This window comes from Myodes glareolus, chromosome 22 (assembly GCF_982192425.1).
Source record: "Myodes glareolus chromosome 22, mMyoGla1.1, whole genome shotgun sequence".
NCBI lineage: Eukaryota > Metazoa > Chordata > Mammalia > Rodentia > Cricetidae > Myodes > Myodes glareolus.
In genome coordinates, this window is record NC_142047.1 from 21,317,660 (window position 1) to 21,326,478 (window position 8,819).

Genomic DNA, 8,819 nt, shown 5'->3' on the forward strand with positions numbered 1-8,819 from the left:
TAGGTTTGGGATGTATGGCCTTTCTGGAGGAAGTATCTCACTTGAAGTAGTCTTTGAGGATTTTTAACTTCACAGTGTTCGCAGTTCACTCTCTACTCTCTGCTTCAAGCTTTGGGCTTACTCAGTGAGCTCTCTGCTCCCTGTTCCTGCTGCCAAGCCTGCCACTTCCTTCCAGGCTTCCCACCACTGTGGACGATCCCTCTGGAACCTTAAGTCAAGGTAAACACCCTCTAACTTGCCTTCGGTATTTTTTTTTCACAATAGAAGAGTATCTAATACACCTTTCCACACCATAGACATGTCTGTCCCTCCTTCAGCTTAAACTGGAAGCGGACAGGCCATGTTAACAACCCATGCTCTTTACCTCTAAGGAGCTCACTAACATACTACAGACTGACTTTCTTCTTATAATGAGCATGGAACCAGAGTCCTCTGAATGAATAAAGAAAGGGGAATCTGTAGTGTAGATAAAGCAGGAAATTTATAGAATAAGAATGAATGCAACTTTGTGTAATGTAAAAGCATTTCCTCTTGTATGTGGTATGGAAAATTATTAAAGTGAAATATTAAGAGAACATTTGCCTGCTTGAAGGCTGCCACACCCTGCCAGATGGGGAGGCTGCACCCAGCAACCGTGGTAAGGAAATAATCTTACCACACAAGAGGGACTTCCACCCTTCTGTGGCCAGTCGGTACTGATAACCTAGGACACCTGGTTATCGGAAGGATCAAGTGTGGGACAGTTTCTAACTGACTTAAAAGAGGGAGCTGAAGCAGGATGGTTATCTCACTTCTCACAATGGCTCAGGTATCTGGCCTCGTGGAAAGAGAGATCCTCCAAGCCTGCCTCCCGAAAAGGAGAAATATTAAATGCCTTGCCTGAACATTTAATGCTCTGTCTCCCGAGTACAGAGCTTCATATCCCCAAAACAGACATTTAACACCTTGCATCCCGAATGCAAAGTCTCATTCCCCAAGAGTGAACATTGAAGGTCTGTCTCCCGAGAACAGACAAGATACTCTGCCTTTCAGAATGCTTTGCCATCCCGAGAGCAAAGTTTTGCCCTCGACAGTAGAGAACTAAAAGCCTTGTCTTCCGAGACTCGGTCACCCGAAAAGCTGAGTCCCAAGGCCCTACATTCTGAGATAGACTAGCACCAGGCCAGAGACTACGCGGTCAAGGACTGATCCAGCACCCGATACCAGCCTGGAACAGGACATAGGAACCTTATCTCCCGAGCGCAGACTACGGGGTCAAGAGTAGAGCCTCGCTATCCGGCCCCCAGTGCAGTCAGGCATCCAGCCTGAAGAAATTCAAAAAGCCCTTTTTAAGCTGAAGAATACCAGGTCGTATGATACTATTTCATTCATGTATGAGATGTTAAGAGAAGAGCATAGACATGTTAATACATATATTTAGTGTGTGAAATGTTAAGAGATATAGATAATTGATATGATTAGGAAATGTTAATGGATAAGTTAAGGTTAAGAAGTGTTTAATAGATAAGTAATAAGTTGTATTAAGGTTAAAAAGTGTTTTATAGATAAGTAATAGATAAGTTGTATTAAGGTTAAGAAGTGTCTTATGGATAAGTGATAATTTAAGGTTATGAATTGGTTTTATGTATTAGGTTTAGTAGGATTAATAGTTGTGATATTGAATTACCTGTGTATTACCCATTATCAATCCCCCATGCCTATTAAGATTGTAAACCCCATTGATGTATTGGATATTAAAGTTGCTAGTAAAGAATCATTATAAAACAATTCTCTTGCTTGGTCTGGTCACTCATCGCTCTCTGGGGAGAAGGGCACAGAGTCCTCATAGATTACTCGAAAAGAAACTGGTGCTGAAGTCTCCCAGTTCATAACACTTCTCAACCCATCAAAGTCACCTGCGCTGAAGTGATCAAATCATGGCCGCCTGTTACTGTATACTGTGGGCGTCCTCTAGAGCTTGTTCCCTTGATGTCTCACAGGTAGGGGAGTGATGGTTGGCAGCCATCATCTTCCTTCTCACTTTAGTAAAGTTTTTATTTATCTGCTTATTCATCCTATCTGTCTGTCTGTCTGTCCGTCTATCATTGATCTATTTATCTATTGAAACAGGGTCTCATGATGTAAAATGTACCCTCTTATGACACCGTTATTTTTGGGGGGTGGGGGTTGTTTTAATGATTGAGATGAACTTAAAGTAACACAAGATTAGCCACTCTCCAGGAACAGTGAATCAGTACATTCACAGTATTACACGATGTCTCCATTAAGGTACGTTCATCATTCAACATATAACAGTAATAAAAATAAGAAAAACAGAGAAAAACTTAATAAGAAATTGGAAGTCATAAGAAAAAAATAATAGTAAGGAACGCAACTTTCAAAAAATAAATGAAGTAACACACTGTGTCCATGGATGGTGACACACTATATCCATGAATGGTGACACACTATTCCATGGATGGTGACATATTATGTCCATGAATGGTGACACACTATTCCATGGATGGTGACACACTGTGTCCATAGACGGTCATGGAGGGTGACACACTATGTCCATGGATGGTGACACACTATATCCATGAATGGTGACACACTATTCCATGGATGGTGACACACTATTCCATGGATGGTGACACACTATGTCCATGGATGGAAAACTAATAATGTAGAGCTATCACTTCTCAGTTCAATTTGAATCAGTTTCAACCAAACTAATTTTTTGTACAATCCAAAAAGGTTAATTGGATAAAATAAAAATTTTTGGCTAAAATACCACGTTTTGTGCTACACATTAGCTTTCAGGAAATTTTAAAAATTTATCTGTTAAGCAGATGATCAAGACTTTTGAATATCTTGGAAAAGTAGGATAAAAGTGATGGACTACTGGGAAAACATAAACCACATTTATTAATAAATCACTAAAAGACTAGTAACAGAACAAACATGCAGTGGAGGACATCATTGCTAAGAGAAATATGCTAATTCATTTTAGAGAAATCATTTAACTATTCAAGAAAAAAAAGATCGATATTTATATAAAATATTATAAATTCAAAAATCAAGAATTGCACATAGAAAGGAAAAAATTAATCAGAAAATTAAATAACTGTGTTTCTGATATCATATGCTGTAGTCAGACTTTCTTTTGGCCACCAGCTCACATGGAGACTTAATATTAATTATGAAAGCTTGGCCTTTAGCTTAGACTTTTTCCCCCAACTACCACTTATAACTTGAATTAACCCCTGGCACCATGCTGGGGGGAGCATCTGGAGCCAGTCAGGGTTATGCATCAGGTGAGGGTCAACCCTAGGAAGCTGTAATCCTGTTCTGTTTTCTGACTAGCTGGAGGAATGACCTTTGGTGAGATCTGGCCCTTGTTCTAGCCCACTACTAGATTTTTCTTACAGAAAATAAATTAAAAAGGTGTGACCTTGCTGAAGGCTTGGGAGAAAATGAGGTACACTTGTCACCAGCAGAGAAGCCTATTTGTCCAATTTGAAAGGCTGCTGCTCGGCTCTGATTAGAAGTTAAGATAAAGGTGGGAATGAAAAGACGAGGGACATTTCCAAGGGAGGAAATTAAAGAGCTACATTGGGAGCCTTTCAGTACTACAGTGGGCTTTTTGTCTGGCGTTTTATCGGGGCCCCATCAGCCACACCTTGTCCCTGGGCTTCTAGCTCCCTCTCCTCCAGGACACAAAAGGCTGCCTTGTAGAGAGAGGATGAGAAGCCCCCCAGAAGATAGCCATCAGCAGTGCCCAACCCCCGCTAGGCTGGGGGATAGGTCGCAGCAAGGAAAGTGACCCACCCAAAACCCAATCCCCGTGTCAAAAGACTCAAAGTCATTTCAAGTCCACTTGCAGTTTCCGCCCTTCCTTGCTGATAAACACACCGCCTCTCGGCGAATTTCTCTAGAATACGCTCAAATAAATGGACACCGAAATGTCTATACTTTCATAAGTCAGCAACAATTCTCACCTCAAAAAAGACCAAAGCAAAACAAAAGCCCGGTTCAGCCCCCTATGTATTTTATAGGCATCTGTTATGCCCCAACATGGCCTGCAACCTGAAGAGCAATAGATGCGTGGGAAAAAGAGCCAAGAGGAGCGACCCAGCTTTCCTGCCTGACCTCAGTTTAAACCACATTCTGAATTCTCCTTACAAACAGACAGCCTGAAGAACAGCTGGGTGGGTCAGACTGGGAACTGTCTAGAGTTCAGTGTCATCGGTCACCTTTCTTGTCTTGCTGCCCTTTCTTCCCTTCCACAGCTCAACCTTCTCCACTCTTCTCCCTGCACGCCCTCACCCAGCTGGAAGGTGGCCAGAGTGCCTTCCCAGCATGCCCTTCTCCCCAGCTCCTGGCTGTCTCCACAATCATCTCCCTTCATTTGTTTTAGGATATCTTTTTAGCATCTTGAGAACAGCCTTATGTGATAAGTGGCCCTGGCCTTCTGAGCATTGCTGGAAGGAAGGAACCAACCACAGGGCAAACCAACAGGACGGATATTCTCCTTCTTCCTCCCGGAAACGCATGCGCAGGCATGAGACCCAGACCACGCCTTCAGGTGCCTCCATCTGGACCTAGCTTTTGGCAAGAGGGAATCCAAGATGGAGGAGGGCTGAAAGTCAAGCCGCAGTGGTGAAGTTCAGGATCGCCTGGGAGGACCTGCCGAGCCTTGCCGCTGACTGTCCCGGGCTGCCCACTGTCATATTGCTTACTGTGTCCCTCTCGCCAGAGGCCCTTGGCTTCCATCCAGTTTGCAGTCATGGTTCACAAGCTCTCTGTCGAAGCTGGAGTCTGCACACTGTTTCCAACGAATTCTTTTTCCTCTAAAGTTAGCAACTGCTCGCCATGTCACTTGCCACTCAGAATGCCCATGATACACATAATCTTTCGAGACACATCACACTCTCCCGGCTCCATAAAAAAAATTAAAAGACTCTCCGCTTAGACTCTAGTTCTCCCTCCTCTCCTGTGATCCAAATGGTGTTATTTTGTTCAACAACTGTTTATTTATCATGAGCTAGGTCCTTCAACTTGGCGCCAGTGATCAGAAGACAGGTGACTTGGGATATTTTTCTGAGCCACATTTTTAAACCACACCATTAAGTACTGGAAATGACACCGTGTAACAGCAAATGATAGGCAGGTGGCAGGCCTTGGCAGATGGGAGAGGGCCCCCAGAGGAGGGCACTGAATCTCCACCCCGAGACTGAGGACGGGATTTTCTAGTGACTATCTGAGCACTAAGTAGGAGTGAGTTGGAAGTGTAAGGAGGCAGCGGGCATAGTTGATAGAAGCAGACGGCAGAGTCTACAGACTCAAGGGGCAAGAAGACAAGAAAGGGCTGAGGCCAAAAGCATATTGTGAAGACAAAGAATGTGTCCCAGTAGGGATGACACGGGGAACTTGGGGAGAAATGGACTGTGTCCAGGCTAAGACTCCACCTTCCACTGGCAGACAGTGATGGCTGCCCCACAGGTGGGACGGTGGGGGTGCCTGTCTTACGTAGGGTCCTGATCCATGACCTCTAGGTTCATCGGAAAATGCCCGATAACTTTGGCTTCTGCATCTTAAGTCCTGATGCCCCCAGAAGGCAGAAACCCTATCTTTTTACTATCCATTCTCTTTTTAGAGCCTGTGGTGATCCAGCACATATTTGTGGAGTAGAGTTCCCTCCATGCCCTGAAGTTCCTTCCCACAAAGAGTAATGCCTGGTGTATCGTTTGTGTTATTCCTTTGCGGTCACTTTAAGAGCTAGCCACGCCCACCCCCAGCCACTTCTGACCTCCCTCATCACCATCTTTCCTTGTCTTGTGGTTGTCTCTTGTTGTGTGTACATGTGTCTTTGTTTTTCTCTATGTTTTTCTTATGTCTCTCTGTTTTCCTCTTCTTTAAGCAATAAATCTCTCCCTCTTCTTTAAATAATACTATGTCCTGTGAGCCTTTTATCCACCGTAACTGCCCGCCTGACTCCCCCGGCCGCATGGCGCTGCCACCCTGGAGATCTTGCAGAGACCCACAGCCATCCTTGTCGGACTAGCAGCTGCTCTGCGAGCCGCCCGGGGCATCCCATCATCATAATATTTTTAAAGAACAATATTTGGTGCCGCAGACTCGAGAGATTTACCGGCCAAGGGCCAGGGTCCCAGCTTCACCTTTCGTCCAGGACTCTGAGCACCAACTTCTGGGATTGAATCGGGACCGAGGGCCTTCTCAACACCGCCAACTGCCTGAACTCATTCCTACAAACAGCACCGGCTTCTAATTGTAAGTTTCCCCACTCCAGCCAGCTTAACTGAGCCTTTTTTAACCCGGGATTTGACCGGTCCTCCCGGATTTCTAGGCTGGGGGGGGGGGTACTTCTCCGCCCCTTCGCTAGCGTTCATTACGGCTTGCATCCTATTAAGCCCGTGCCTGGGACAGCTGGCCTGGCCAGCTCCCAGCATTTCCGCATCTGGGGGCCCGGGGCCTCCAGTCTCCTTCCTCTCTTATTTCATTCTTTTCTTCTTTCTTATCTTTCTCACGGACGGAAGGGCTGATCCGGTTTGGCCTTTAGCATCCCACATGGGCACCTCAGATGCCTGGGCACATGTTTCGGATGTTCGCTTGCATCTCAAACGGGGAGCCGTTCCCGTAGGCTCGAGATGCCACGGTTTTTGCGGGTTTTTCACAGTCTAGACCTGGGAAAGCAAGTCGTACCAGCCTACTCAAAATCCTCCATACCTATCCGTCTTTAAATTGTCTGTTTATGCGGGTTTTCACGATTCAGACTCTGGATAACAACCAGGTGGCCCCCGGCTTTTAAAATTCCCGCGGTTTTTCCATTCAGGCCACAACACGTGGCCGCCGCCATGTTCATTGGGGTCAGGTGACTTTAGCGTTAGATTCACTGAGAGCCAGATCACGCGACCAAGCTCTCCCACTGTTATGTATGTCCTGCTTTCCCCTCCCCCTCCTCGGTGTTCACTGAAATCCTCTCCTTAACTGTGATTACAGGTGTTTTGCATAGTGACGCGCTTCTGATAGGGCCCATCAAAGGCATGCATTCTGCCTAATTCCTGTTCAGTCTTTCTATGTATAATGATTGTTCATTTCATCTCTTTTCAGACTACAAAATCATAAGTCTCATATTTTAAACTGGTATGTACTTTTAAGCTGTTTTCTACCATTGTCAGTTCTGCCACTGGTCTTAATGGTACAAACAGTTTTTTTTCTTTCTGTCTGTCTTTTTACAAATGTGGATCTTACCTGTTAAGAGTCAGTACAGTCAAACTCAGACTCAACCTTCCAGACAAATTCTATGCTGCATCTATACTTAATAATCAGCCCTCAACTGCTCAGAGATCTGGGGAATGCGATATTTAAATGTTTAATTATTTAAAAAAAAACTTTTCATAACAAAAAGAGACAGGTTGACTCCTAGCAACAAGCACTTTGTTTCCTCCAAGAAGACAGAAGACAATCGATCACAGACCACCGTCCATCTGCAGTTTGCTTCGACTGCCAAGCGCTCACCATTGGGCAAAAACTGTCTTTCACCTAAACTGAAGACCTCCAAACGTGGACAGGATCACTGGAATCGACAGCCTAGCTGCCCAGGTCAAGGTAGGCCTGTCTTCCTAAAGATTTCTTACCCACAGGGTCTTCAGAAGCCTGACAGACTCTGTGTTAAACAGCAAAAGGCCAAATGCAACCTTCAGTGACCAGGGAGGACCCAAAAGAGTAGCTCTAGGTGCCAACCAAGTAAGTTCTCTGTCATTTTTTAATCAATAACTCAAGTAAAATCTTATCCTTCTCAAAGATATCTGACAGTCTGATAGCTGAGAGGTTTTGCCAGGTTGTCTCACCAAATAGAAATACTTTTCATTATAACTTCTGTTTTTACAAACCCAAGGAGATCTTGATACAATGTATATGTCTAAAACTTCTATTTTTCTTATGAGTTTCAGGGAGCTGAATTAAAGAACCCACCGTAAACAGGTCAGATACAAACCCCTCAATTCCCTGGTCCTAAATTTTTTTTTCTCAGTTTAACGTTGTCCTCTGTTCTGCCAACACCCTAACCAGGTACAAGGTACACCAGACATTTCCATACCACAGACACCTGTCAGGAACAGAGACCAGGTATGCCAAAATGTGACCATCATCCAGCCTTCTCTCGGATCCCCCACACACCCCCAAAGACGACGCCCACAAATCAGCCGGAAGCAGTCTTAAGAATTCGCTGCCCCAATTCCTTCAACCTGTAATGTCTAACCTTCTACTTTTTATTATAAAAAGGATCCGGGAATGTTATTCCTTTGTTGTCACTTTAAGAGCTAGCCACGCCCACCCCCAGCCACTTCTGACTTCCCTCATCGCCATCTTTCGTTGTCTTGTGTTTGTCTCTTGTTGTGTGTACATGTGTCTTTGTTTTTCTCTATGTTTTTCTTATGTCTCTCTGTTTTCCTCTTCTTTAAGCAATAAATCTCTCCCTCTTCTTTAAATAATACTATGTCCTGTGAGCCTTTTATCCGCCGTAACTGCCCGCCTGACTCCCCCGGCCGCATGGTGCTGCCACCCTGGAGATCTTGCAGGGACCCACAGCCATCCTTGTCGGGCTAGAAGCTGCTCTGCGAGCCACCCAGGGCATCCCATCATCATATGTTTTTTAAAGAAAAATAGTTTGTCCTTAGTGCCTGTCCCCAGCATGAACTCTGGTCCTCTGCAGGTTCTCCAAGCTCTCTGTGAGTAGTTTGCACTGATGTCCTGTGAGAAGAGCATGGTCCTCAAGTGCCAAGATTTACCAAGAAAGATTCAGCTTCACGTGGGTT

At 44.8% G+C, this 8,819-nt stretch overlaps 1 long non-coding RNA gene across 1 annotated transcript; it reads left to right on the plus strand.

Annotated features, from left to right (window-relative positions):
- Positions 1-279: 279 nt before the first annotated feature.
- LOC148118464 (uncharacterized) lies at positions 280-8,495 on the plus strand. Its single transcript, XR_015735953.1, has 2 exons — positions 280-6,273; positions 7,455-8,495. It is a non-coding gene; the product is annotated as an uncharacterized LOC148118464 (long non-coding RNA).
- The last annotated feature ends 324 nt before the right edge of the window (positions 8,496-8,819 follow it).